Below are 15006 nucleotides of genomic sequence, written 5' to 3'. Positions count from 1 at the left end.
GCTATAGCCCCTACCTTATGGCATACTATAGCACGCCGTTTTTCATCATTTTTGAGGATTTGAAAAAAAGTAAAAATTTAAAAAAACATGGGTTATAGCCCATTGTTTTTTGATTTTTTGAAAAAAAAATTAACCTCGTTTTTCATCATTTTTGAACATGGGCTATAGCCCCTACCGTACGGCATACTATAGCACGCCGTTTTTCATCATTTTTCATCATTTTTGAGGATTTTTAAAAAAAATCTAAATTTCAAAAAACATGGATTATAGCCCATCGTTTTTTGAATTTTTGAAAAAAAAAATAACCTCGTTTTTCATCATTTTTGAACATGGGCTATAGCCCCTACCGTACGGCATACTATAGCACGCCGTTTTTCATCATTTTTGAGGATTTGAAAAAAATTCAAAATTTCAAAAAACATGGGTTATAGCCCATCGTTTTTTGAATTTTTGAAAAAAAAATTACCTCGTTTTTCATCATTTTTGAACATGGGCTATAGCCCCTACCTTACGGCATACTATAGCACGCCGTTTTTCATCATTTTTGAGGATTTGAAAAAAATTCAAAATAAAAAAAAACATGGGTTATAGCCCATTGTTTTTTGATTTTTTGAAAAAAAAATAACCTCGTTTTTCATCATTTTTGAACATGGGCTATAGCCCCTACCTTACGGCATACTATAGCACGCCGTTTTTCATCATTTTTGAGGATTTGAAAAAAATTCAAAATAAAAAAAAACATGGGTTATAGCCCATTGTTTTTTGATTTTTTGAAAAAAAAATTAACCTCGTTTTTCATCATTTTTGAACATGGGCTATAGCCCCTACCGTACGGCATACTATAGCACGCCGTTTTTCATCATTTTTCATCATTTTTGAGGATTTTAAAAAAAATCTAAATTTCAAAAAACATGGGTTATAGCCCATCGTTTTTTTAATTAAAAAAAATAATAACCTCGTTTTTCATCATTTTTGAACATGGGCTATAGCCCCTACCGTACGGCATACTATAGCACGCCGTTTTTCATAATTTTTGAGGATTTGAAAAAAATTCAAAATTTCAAAAAACATGGGTTATAGCCCATTGTTCTTTTAATTTTTGAAAAAAAATTAACCTCGTTTTTCATCATTTTTGAACATGGGCTATAGCCCCTACCTTACGGCATACTATAGCACGCCGTTTTTCATCAGGATTTGAAAAAATTTAAAAATTAAAAAAACATGGGTTATAGCCCATTGTTTTTTGATTTAAAAAAAAAAAAATTAACCTCGTTTTTCATCATTTTTGAACATGGGCTATAGCCCCTACCGTACGGCATACTATAGCACGCCGTTTTTCATCAGGATTTGAAAAAAATTAAAAATAAAAAAAACATGGGTTATAGCCCATTGTTTTTTGATTTTTTGAAAAAATAATAACCTCGTTTTTCATCATTTTTGAACATGGGCTACAGCCCCTACCGTACGGCATACTATAGCTATAGCACGTAGTTTTTCATCATTTTTCATCATTTTTGAGGATTTGAAAAAAAATCAAAATTTCAAAAAACATGGGTTATAGCCCATCGTTTTTTGAATTTTTGGAAAAAAAAAATAACCTCGTTTTTCATCATTTTTGAACATGGGCTATAGCCCCTACCGTACGGCATACTATAGCACGCCGTTTTTCATCATTTTTGAGGATTTGAAAAAATTTCTAAATTTAAAAAAACATGGGTTATAGCCCATCGTTCTTTGAATTTTTGAAAAAGGAAATTAACCTCGTTTTTCATCATTTTTGAACATGGGCTATAGCCCCTACCGTACGGCATACTATAGCATGCCGTTTTTCATCATTTTTCATCATTTTTGAGGATTTAAAAAAATTCAAAATTTCAAAAAACATGGGTTATAGCCCATCGTTTTTTGAATTTTTGAAAAACAAAATTTACCTAGTTTTTCATCATTTTTGAACATGGGCTATAGCCCCTACCGTACGGCATACTATAGCACGCCGTTTTTCAACATTTTTGAGGATTTGAAAAAAATTCAAAATTTCAAAAAACATGGGTTATAGCCCATCGTTTTTTGAATTTTTGAAAAAAAAAATTAACCTTGTTTTTCATCATATTTGAACATGGGCTATAGCCCCTACCGTACGGCATACTATAGCACGCCGTTTTTCATCATTTTTCATCATTTTTGAGGATTTTTAAAAAAAATCTAAATTTCAAAAAACATGGATTATAGCCCATCGTTTTTTGAAAATAAATAAATAATAATAACCTCGTTTTTCATCATTTTTGAACATGGGCTATAGCCCCTACCGTACGGCATACTATAGCTATAGCACGTAGTTTTTCATCATTTTTCATCATTTTTGAGGATTTGAAAAAAAATCAAAATTTCAAAAAACATGGGTTATAGCCCATCGTTTTTTGAATTTTTGAAAAAATAAAATAACCTCGTTTTTCATCATTTTTGAACATGGGCTATAGCCCCTACCGTACGGCATACTATAGCACGCCGTTTTTCATCATTTTTGAGGATTTGAAAAAAATTCAAAATTTCAAAAAACATGGGTTATAGCCCATCGTTTTTTGAATTTTTGAAAAAAAAAATTAACCTTGTTTTTCATCATATTTGAACATGGGCTATAGCCCCTACCGTACGGCATACTATAGCACGCCGTTTTTCATCATTTTTGAGGATTTGAAAAAAATTAAAAAAAAAAAAAAAAACATGGGTTATAGCCCATTGTTTTTTGATTTTTTGAAAAAAAAATTACCTCGTTTTTCATCATTTTTGAACATGGGCTATAGCCCCTACCGTACGGCATACTATAGCACGCCGTTTTTCATCATTTTTCATCATTTTTGAGGATTTTTAAAAAAAATCTAAATTTCAAAAAACATGGATTATAGCCCATCGTTTTTTGAAAAAAAAAAAAAATAATAACCTCGTTTTTCATCATTTTTGAACATGGGCTATAGCCCCTACCGTACGGCATACTATAGCTATAGCACGTAGTTTTTCATCATTTTTCATCATTTTTGAGGATTTGAAAAAAAATCAAAATTTCAAAAAACATGGGTTATAGCCCATCGTTTTTTGAATTTTTGGAAAAAAAAAATAACCTCGTTTTTCATCATTTTTGAACATGGGCTATAGCCCCTACCGTACGGCATACTATAGCACGCCGTTTTTCATCATTTTTGAGGATTTGAAAAAAATTCTAAATTTAAAAAAACATGGGTTATAGCCCATCGTTCTTTGAATTTTTGAAAAAAGAAATTAACCTCGTTTTTCATCATTTTTGAACATGGGCTATAGCCCCTACCGTACGGCATACTATAGCATGCCGTTTTTCATCATTTTTCATCATTTTTGAGGATTTAAAAAAATTCAAAATTTCAAAAAACATGGGTTATAGCCCATCGTTTTTTTAATTTTTGAAAAAAGAAATTTACCTAGTTTTTCATCATTTTTGAACATGGGCTATAGCCCCTACCGTACGGCATACTATAGCACGCCGTTTTTCATCATTTTTGAGGATTTGAAAAAAATTCAAAATTTCAAAAAACATGGGTTATAGCCCATCGTTTTTTGAATTTTTGAAAAAAAAAATTAACCTTGTTTTTCATCATATTTGAACATGGGCTATAGCCCCTACCGTACGGCATACTATAGCACGCCGTTTTTCATCATTTTTCATCATTTTTGAGGATTTTTAAAAAAAATCTAAATTTAAAAAAACATGGATTATAGCCCATCGTTTTTTGAAAAAAAAAATAAATAATAATAACCTCGTTTTTCATCATTTTTGAACATGGGCTATAGCCCCTACCGTACGGCATACTATAGCTATAGCACGTAGTTTTTCATCATTTTTCATCATTTTTGAGGATTTGAAAAAAAAAAATCAAAATTTCAAAAAACATGGGTTATAGCCCATCGTTTTTTGAATTTTTGAAAAAATAAAATAACCTCGTTTTTCATCATTTTTGAACATGGGCTATAGCCCCTACCGTACGGCATACTATAGCACGCCGTTTTTCATCATTTTTGAGGATTTGAAAAAAATTCAAAATTTAAAAAAACATGGGTTATAGCCCATCGTTTTTTGAATTTTTGAAAAAAAAATTAACCTTGTTTTTCATCATATTTGAACATGGGCTATAGCCCCTACCGTACGGCATACTATAGCACGCCGTTTTTCATCATTTTTGAGGATTTGAAAAAAATTCAAAATAAAAAAAAAACATGGGTTATAGCCCATTGTTTTTTGATTTTTTGAAAAAAAAATTACCTCGTTTTTCATCATTTTTGAACATGGGCTATAGCCCCTACCTTACGGCATACTATAGCACGCCGTTTTTCATCATTTTTGAGGATTTGAAAAAAATTCAAAATAAAAAAAAACATTGGTTATAGCCCATTGTTTTTTGATTTTTTGAAAAAAAGATTAACCTCGTTTTTCATCATTTTTGAACATGGGCTATAGCCCCTACCTTACGGCATACTATAGCACGCCGTTTTTCATCATTTTTGAGGATTTGAAAAAAATTCAAAATTAAAAAAAACATGGGTTATAGCCCATTGTTTTTTGATAAAAAAAATAAATAATTAACCTCGTTTTTCATCATTTTTGAACATGGGCTATAGCCCCTACCGTACGGCATACTATAGCACGCCGTTTTTCATCATTTTTCATCATTTTTGAGGATTTTTAAAAAAATCTAAATTTCAAAAAACATGGGTTATAGCCCATCGTTTTTTTAATTAAAAAAAAATAATAACCTCGTTTTTCATCATTTTTGAACATGGGCTATAGCCCCTACCGTACGGCATACTATAGCACGCCGTTTTTCATAATTTTTGAGGATTTGAAAAAAATTCAAAATTTCAAAAAACATGGGTTATAGCCCATTGTTCTTTTAATTTTTGAAAAAAAATTAACCTCGTTTTTCATCATTTTTGAACATGGGCTATAGCCCCTACCTTACGGCATACTATAGCACGCCGTTTTTCATCAGGATTTGAAAAAAATTCAAAATTAAAAAAAACATGGGTTATAGCCCATTGTTTTTTGATTTTTTGAAAAAAAAATTTACCTCGTTTTTCATCATTTTTGAACATGGGCTATAGCCCCTACCGTACGGCATACTATAGCACGCCGTTTTTCATCATTTTTCATCATTTTTGAGGATTTTAAAAAAAATCTAAATTTAAAAAACATGGGTTATAGCCCATCGTTTTTTGAAAAAAAAAAAAAAAAAGAAAAACTCGTTTTTCATCATTTTTGAACATGGGCTATAGCCCCTACCGTACGGCATACTATAGCACGTCGTTTTTCATCATTTTTCATCATTTTTGAGGATTTGAAAAAAATTAAAATTTTCAAAAAACATGGGTTATAGCCCATCGTTTTTAGAATTTTTGAAAAAAAAACTTTACCTCGTTTTTCATCATTTTGTAACATGGGCTATAGCCCCTACCGTACGGCATACTATAGCACGCCGTTTTTCATCATTTGAGGATTTGAAAAAAATTCAAAATTTCAAAAAACATGGGTTATAGCCCATCGTTTTTAGAAATTTTGAAAAACAAAAATTAACCTAGTTTTTCATCATTTTTGAACATGGGCTATAGCCCCTACCGTACAGCATACTATAGCACGTCGTTTTTCATCATTTTTCATCATTTTTGAGGATTTGAAAAAAATTCAAAATTTCAAAAACATGGGTTATAAACATTAACCTCGTTTTTCATAATTTTTGAACATGGGCTATAGCCCCTACCGTACGGCATACTATAGCACGCCGTTTTTCATCATTTGAGGATTTGAAAAAAATTCAAAATTTCAAAAAACATGGGTTATAGCCCATCGTTTTTTGAAAAAGAAATAAATAATAATTTACCTCGTTTTTCATCATTTTTGAACATGGGCTATAGCCCCTACCGTACGGCATACTATAGCACGCCGTTTTTCATCATTTTTCATCATTTTTGAGGATTTAAAAAAAAATCTAAATTAAAAAAAACATGGGTTATAGCCCATCGTTTTTTGAATTTTTGAAAAAAAAAATTAACCTCGTTTTTCATCATATTTGAACATGGGCTATAGCCCCTACCGTACGGCATACTATAGCACGCCGTTTTTCATCATTTTTGAGGATTTGAAAAAAATTCAAAATAAAAAAAAACATGGGTTATAGCCCATTGTTTTTTGATTTTTTGAAAAAAAAATTAACCTCGTTTTTCATCATTTTTGAACATGGGCTATAGCCCCTACCTTACGGCATACTATAGCACGCCGTTTTTCATCATTTTTGAGGATTTGAAAAAAATTAAAAATAAAAAAAAACATGGGTTATAGCCCATTGTTTTTTGATTTTTTGAAAAAAAAAATTACCTCGTTTTTCATCATTTTTGAACATGGGCTATAGCCCCTACCGTACGGCATACTATAGCACGCCGTTTTTCATCATTTTTCATCATTTTTGAGGATTTTTAAAAAAATCTAAATTTCAAAAAACATGGGTTACAGCCCATCGTTTTTTTAATTAAAAAATAAATAAATAACCTCGTTTTTCATCATATTTGAACATGGGCTATAGCCCCTACCGTACGGCATACTATAGCACGCCGTTTTTCATCATTTTTGAGGATTTGAAAAAAATTCAAAATAAAAAAAAACATGGGTTATAGCCCATTGTTTTTTGATTTTTTGAAAAAAAAATTAACCTCGTTTTTCATCATTTTTGAACATGGGCTATAGCCCCTACCTTACGGCATACTATAGCACGCCGTTTTTCATCATTTTTGAGGATTTGAAAAAAATTCAAAATTAAAAAAAACATGGGTTATAGCCCATTGTTTTTTGATTTTTTGAAAAAAAAATTAACCTCGTTTTTCATCATTTTTGAACATGTGCTATAGCCCCTACCTTACGGCATACTATAGCACGCCGTTTTTCATCATTTTTGAGGATTTGAAAAAAATTCAAAATTAAAAAAAACATGGGTTATAGCCCATTGTTTTTTGATTTTTTGAAAAAAGAATTAACCTCGTTTTTCATCATTTTTGAACATGGGCTATAGCCCCTACCGTACGGCATACTATAGCACGTCGTTTTTCATCATTTTTCATCATTTTTGAGGATTTTTTAAAAAATCTAAATTTAAAAAACATGGGTTATAGCCCATCGTTTTTAGAATTTTTGAAAAAAAAAACTTTACCTCGTTTTTCATCATTTTGTAACATGGGCTATAGCCCCTACCGTACGGCATACTATAGCACGCCGTTTTTCATCATTTGAGGATTTGAAAAAAATTCAAAATTTCAAAAAACATGGGTTATAGCCCATCGTTTTTAGAAATTTTGAAAAACAAAAATTAACCTAGTTTTTCATCATTTTTGAACATGGGCTACAGCCCCTACCGTACGGCATACTATAGCACGTCGTTTTTCATCATTTTTCATCATTTTTGAGGATTTGAAAAAAATTCAAAATTTCAAAAACATGGGTTATAGCCCATAGTTTTTTGAATTTTTGAAAAAAAACATTAACCTCGTTTTTCATCATTTTTGAACATGGGCTATAGCCCCTACCGTACGGCATACTATAGCACGCCGTTTTTCATCATTTGAGGATTTGAAAAAAATTCAAAATTTCAAAAAACATGGGTTATAGCCCATCGTTTTTTGAAATTTTGAATTTTTTTTTAACCTCGTTTTTCATCATTTTTGAACATGGGCTATAGCCCCTACCGTACGGCATACTATAGCACGCCGTTTTTCATAATTTGAGGATTTGAAAAAAAATCAAAATTTCAAAAAACATGGGTTATAGCCCATCGTTTTTTGAAAAAAAATAATAATAATTTACCTAGTTTTTCATCATTTTTGAACATGGGCTATAGCCCCTACCGTACGGCATACTATAGCACGCCGTTTTTCATCATTTTTGAGGATTTGAAAAAATTTAAAAATTTCAAAAAACATGGGTTATAGCCCATTGTTTTTTTAATTTTTGAAAAAAGAAATAACCTCGTTTTTCATCATTTTTGAACATGGGCTATAGCCCCTACCGTACGGCATACTATAGCACGTAGTTTTTCATCATTTTTCATCATTTTTGAGGATTTGAAAAAAATTAAAAATTTCAAAAAACATGGGTTATAGCCCATCGTTTTTTCAATTAAAAAAAAAAATTAACCTCGTTTTTCATCATTTTTGAACATGGGCGCCCCTACCGTACGGCATACTATATCACGCCGTTTTTCATCATTTTTGAGGATTTGAAAAAAATTCGAAATATCAAAAAACATGGGTTATAGCCCATCGTTTTTAGAAATTTTGAAAAACAAAAATTAACCTAGTTTTTCATCATTTTTGAACATGGGCTATAGCCCCTACCGTACAGCATACTATAGCACGTCGTTTTTCATCATTTTTGAGGATTTGAAAAAATTTCAAAATTTCAAAAAACATGGGTTATAGCCCATTGTTTTTTTAATTTTTGAAAAAAGAAATAACCTCGTTTTTCATCATTTTTGAACATGGGCTATAGCCCCTACCGTACGGCATACTATAGCACGCCGTTTTTCATCATTTTTCATCATTTTTGAGGATTTAAAAAAAAATCTAAATTTCAAAAAACATGGGTTATAGCCCATCGTTTTTTTAATTAAAAAATAAATAAATAACCTCGTTTTTCATCATTTTTGAACATGGGCTATAGCCCCTACCGTACGGCATACTATAGCACGCCGTTTTTCATCATTTTTGAGGATTTGAAAAAAATTCAAAATTTCAAAAAACATGGGTTATAGCCCATTGTTCTTTTAATTTTTGAAAAAAAATTAACCTCGTTTTTCATCATTTTTGAACATGGGCTATAGCCCCTACCGTACGGCATACTATAGCACGCCGTTTTTCATCATTTTTGAGGATTTGAAAAAAATTCAAAATTAAAAAAAACATGGGTTATAGCCCATTGTTTTTTGATTTTTTGAAAAAAAAATTAACCTCGTTTTTCATCATTTTTGAACATGGGCTATAGCCCCTACCTTACGGCATACTATAGCACGCCGTTTTTCATCATTTTTGAGGATTTGAAAAAAATTCAAAATTTCAAAAAACATGGGTTATAGCCCATCGTTGTTTGAAAATAATAATTTACCTCGTTTTTCATCATTTTTGAACATGGGCTATAGCCCCTACCGTACGGCATACTATAGCACGCCGTTTTTCATCATTTGAGGATTTGAAAAAAATTCAAAATTTTAAAAAACATGGGTTATAGCCCATCGTTTTTTGAAAAAAAATAATAATAATTTACCTCGTTTTTCATCATTTTTGAACATGGGCTATAGCCCCTACCGTACGGCATACTATAGCACGTCGTTTTTCATCATTTTTCATCATTTTTGAGGATTTGAAAAAAATTCAAAATTTCAAAAACATGGGTTATAGCCCATCGTTTTTTGAATTTTTGAAAAAAATAATTAACCTCGTTTTTCATCATTTTTGAACATGGGCTTTAGCCCCTACCGTACGGCATACTATAGCACGTCGTTTTTCATCATTTTTGAGGATTTGAAAAAAATTCAAAATTTCAAAAAACATGGGTTATAGCCCATCGTTTTTAGAATTTTTGAAAAAAAAAAATTACCTCGTTTTTCATCATTTTGTAACATGGGCTATAGCCCCTACCGTACGGCATACTATAGCACGCCGTTTTTCATCATTTGAGGATTTGAAAAAATTTCAAAATTTCAAAAAACATGGGTTATAGCCCATCGTTTTTTGAAAAAAAAATAATAATAATTTACCTAGTTTTTCATCATTTTTGAACATGGGCTATAGCCCCTACCGTACGGCATACTATAGCACGCCGTTTTTCATCATTTTTGAGGATTTGAAAAAATTTCAAAAAACATGGGTTATAGCCCATTGTTTTTTTAATTTTTGAAAAAAGAAATAACCTCGTTTTTCATCATTTTTGAACATGGGCTATAGCCCCTACCGTACGGCATACTATAGCACGTAGTTTTTCATCATTTTTCATCATTTTTGAGGATTTGAAAAAAATTCAAAATTTCAAAAAACATGGGTTATAGCCCATCGTTTTTTCAATTAAAAAAAAAAAATTAACCTCGTTTTTCATCATTTTTGAACATGGGCTATAGCCCCTACCGTACGGCATACTATATCACGCCGTTTTTCATCATTTTTGAGGATTTGAAAAAAATTCGAAATATCAAAAAACATGGGTTATAGCCCATTGTTTTTTTAATTTTTGAAAAAAGAATTAACCTAGTTTTTCATCATTTTTGAACATGGGCTATAGCCCCTACCGTACGGCATACTATAGCACGCCGTTTTTCATCATTTGAGGATTTGAAAAAATTTCAAAATTTCAAAAAACATGGGTTATAGCCCATCGTTTTTAGAAATTTTGAAAAACAAAAATTAACCTAGTTTTTCATCATTTTTGAACATGGGCTATAGCCCCTACCGTACAGCATACTATAGCACGTCGTTTTTCATCATTTTTGAGGATTTGAAAAAAATTCAAAATTTCAAAAAACATGGGTTATAGCCCATTGTTCTTTTAATTTTTGAAAAAATAAATTAACCTCGTTTTTCATCATTTTTGAACATGGGCTATAGCCCCTACCGTACGGCATACTATAGCACGTCGTTTTTCATCATTTTTCATCATTTTTGAGGATTTGAAAAAAATTAAAAATTTAAAAAAACATGGGTTATAGCCCATCGTTTTTTGAAATTTTGAATTTTTTTTTAACCTCGTTTTTCATCATTTTTGAACATGGGCTATAGCCCCTACCGTACGGCATACTATAGCACGCCGTTTTTCATCATTTGAGGATTTGAAAAAAATTCAAAATTTCAAAAAACATGGGTTATAGCCCATCGTTTTTTGAAAAAAAAATAATAATAATTTACCTCGTTTTTCATCATTTTTGAACATGGGCTATAGCCCCTACCGTACGGCATACTATAGCACGCCGTTTTTCATCATTTGAGGATTTGAAAAAAATTCAAAATTTAAAAAAACATGGGTTATAGCCCATCGTTTTTTGAAAAATATATAATAATAATTTACCTCGTTTTTCATCATTTTTGAACATGGGCTATAGCCCCTACCGTACGGCATACTATAGCACGTCGTTTTTCATCATTTTTCATCATTTTTGAGGATTTGAAAAAAATTCAAAATTTCAAAAACATGGGTTATAGCCCATCGTTTTTTGAATTTTTGAAAAAAAAAATTAACCTCGTTTTTCATCATTTTTGAACATGGGCTATAGCCCCTACCGTACGGCATACTATAGCACGTCGTTTTTCATCATTTTTCATCATTTTTGAGGATTTGAAAAAAAATCAAAATTTCAAAAAACATGGGTTATAGCCCATTGTTTTTTTAATTTTTGAAAAAAGAAATAACCTCGTTTTTCATCATTTTTGAACATGGGCTATAGCCCCTACCGTACGGCATACTATAGCACGTAGTTTTTCATCATTTTTCATCATTTTTGAGGATTTGAAAAAAAATCAAAATTTCAAAAAACATGGGTTATAGCCCATCGTTTTTTCAATTAAAAAAAAAAATTAACCTCGTTTTTCATCATTTTTGAACATGGGCTATAGCCCCTACCGTACGGCATACTATATCACGCCGTTTTTCATCATTTTTGAGGATTTGAAAAAAATTCGAAATATCAAAAAACATGGGTTATAGCCCATTGTTTTTTTAATTTTTGAAAAAAGAATTAACCTAGTTTTTCATCATTTTTGAACATGGGCTATAGCCCCTACCGTACGGCATACTATAGCACGCCGTTTTTCATCATTTGAGGATTTGAAAAAATTTCAAAATTTCAAAAAACATGGGTTATAGCCCATCGTTTTTAGAAATTTTGAAAAACAAAAATTAACCTAGTTTTTCATCATTTTTGAACATGGGCTATAGCCCCTACCGTACAGCATACTATAGCACGTCGTTTTTCATCATTTTTGAGGATTTGAAAAAAATTCAAAATTTCAAAAAACATGGGTTATAGCCCATTGTTCTTTTAATTTTTGAAAAAATAAATTAACCTCGTTTTTCATCATTTTTGAACATGGGCTATAGCCCCTACCGTACGGCATACTATAGCACGTCGTTTTTCATCATTTTTCATCATTTTTGAGGATTTGAAAAAAATTAAAAATTTAAAAAAACATGGGTTATAGCCCATCGTTTTTTGAAATTTTGAATTTTTTTTTAACCTCGTTTTTCATCATTTTTGAACATGGGCTATAGCCCCTACCGTACGGCATACTATAGCACGCCGTTTTTCATCATTTGAGGATTTGAAAAAAATTCAAAATTTCAAAAAACATGGGTTATAGCCCATCGTTTTTTGAAAAAAAAATAATAATAATTTACCTCGTTTTTCATCATTTTTGAACATGGGCTATAGCCCCTACCGTACGGCATACTATAGCACGCCGTTTTTCATCATTTGAGGATTTGAAAAAAATTCAAAATTTAAAAAAACATGGGTTATAGCCCATCGTTTTTTGAAAAAAATATAATAATAATTTACCTCGTTTTTCATCATTTTTGAACATGGGCTATAGCCCCTACCGTACGGCATACTATAGCACGTCGTTTTTCATCATTTTTCATCATTTTTGAGGATTTGAAAAAAATTCAAAATTTCAAAAACATGGGTTATAGCCCATCGTTTTTTGAATTTTTGAAAAAAAAAATTAACCTCGTTTTTCATCATTTTTGAACATGGGCTATAGCCCCTACCGTACGGCATACTATAGCACGTCGTTTTTCATCATTTTTCATCATTTTTGAGGATTTGAAAAAAAATCAAAATTTCAAAAAACATGGGTTATAGCCCATCGTTTTTTGAATTTTTGAAAAAAAAAAATAACCTCGTTTTTCATCATTTTTGAACATGGGCTATAGCCCCTACCGTACGGCATACTATAGCACGCCGTTTTTCATCATTTTTCATCATTTTTGAGGATTTTAAAAAAAATCTAAATTTCAAAAAACATGGGTTATAGCCCATCGTTTTTTTAATTAAAAAATAAATAAATAACCTCGTTTTTCATCATTTTTGAACATGGGCTATAGCCCCTACCGTACGGCATACTATAGCACGCCGTTTTTCATCATTTTTGAGGATTTGAAAAAAATTCAAAATTTCAAAAAACATGGGTTATAGCCCATTGTTCTTTTAATTTTTGAAAAAAAATTAACCTCGTTTTTCATCATTTTTGAACATGGGCTATAGCCCCTACCGTACGGCATACTATAGCACGCCGTTTTTCATCATTTTTGAGGATTTGAAAAAAATTCAAAATTAAAAAAAACATGGGTTATAGCCCATTGTTTTTTGATTTTTTGAAAAAAAAATTAACCTCGTTTTTCATCATTTTTGAACATGGGCTATAGCCCCTACCTTACGGCATACTATAGCACGCCGTTTTTCATCATTTTTGAGGATTTGAAAAAAATTCAAAATTTCAAAAAACATGGGTTATAGCCCATCGTTTTTTGAAAATAAATAAATAATAATTTACCTCGTTTTTCATCATTTTTGAACATGGGCTATAGCCCCTACCGTACGGCATACTATAGCACGCCGTTTTTCATCATTTGAGGATTTGAAAAAAATTCAAAATTTAAAAAAACATGGGTTATAGCCCATCGTTTTTTGAAAAAAATAATAATAATTTACCTCGTTTTTCATCATTTTTGAACATGGGCTATAGCCCCTACCGTACGGCATACTATAGCACGTCGTTTTTCATCATTTTTCATCATTTTTGAGGATTTGAAAAAAATTCAAAATTTAAAAAAACATGGGTTATAGCCCATCGTTTTTTGAAATTTTGAATTTTTTTTTAACCTCGTTTTTCATCATTTTTGAACATGGGCTATAGCCCCTACCGTACGGCATACTATAGCACGCCGTTTTTCATCATTTGAGGATTTGAAAAAAATTCAAAATTTCAAAAAACATGGGTTATAGCCCATCGTTTTTTGAAAAAAAAATAATAATAATTTACCTCGTTTTTCATCATTTTTGAACATGGGCTATAGCCCCTACCGTACGGCATACTATAGCACGCCGTTTTTCATCATTTGAGGATTTGAAAAAAATTCAAAATTTAAAAAAACATGGGTTATAGCCCATCGTTTTTTGAAAAATATATAATAATAATTTACCTCGTTTTTCATCATTTTTGAACATGGGCTATAGCCCCTACCGTACGGCATACTATAGCACGTCGTTTTTCATCATTTTTCATCATTTTTGAGGATTTGAAAAAAATTCAAAATTTCAAAAACATGGGTTATAGCCCATCGTTTTTTGAATTTTTGAAAAAAAAAATTAACCTCGTTTTTCATCATTTTTGAACATGGGCTATAGCCCCTACCGTACGGCATACTATAGCACGTCGTTTTTCATCATTTTTCATCATTTTTGAGGATTTGAAAAAAAATCAAAATTTCAAAAAACATGGGTTATAGCCCATTGTTTTTTTAATTTTTGAAAAAAGAAATAACCTCGTTTTTCATCATTTTTGAACATGGGCTATAGCCCCTACCGTACGGCATACTATAGCACGTAGTTTTTCATCATTTTTCATCATTTTTGAGGATTTGAAAAAAAATCAAAATTTCAAAAAACATGGGTTATAGCCCATCGTTTTTTCAATTAAAAAAAAAAATTAACCTCGTTTTTCATCATTTTTGAACATGGGCTATAGCCCCTACCGTACGGCATACTATATCACGCCGTTTTTCATCATTTTTGAGGATTTGAAAAAAATTCGAAATATCAAAAAACATGGGTTATAGCCCATTGTTTTTTTAATTTTTGAAAAAAGAATTAACCTAGTTTTTCATCATTTTTGAACATGGGCTATAGCCCCTACCGTACGGCATACTATAGCACGCCGTTTTTCATCATTTGAGGATTT

The sequence above is a fragment of the Protomyctophum parallelum genome (assembly GCF_964188405.1).
Source record: "Protomyctophum parallelum genome assembly, chromosome: 17".
NCBI classification, from domain to species: Eukaryota; Metazoa; Chordata; class Actinopteri; order Myctophiformes; family Myctophidae; genus Protomyctophum; species Protomyctophum parallelum.
This window is presented reverse-complemented; position numbering follows the sequence as displayed.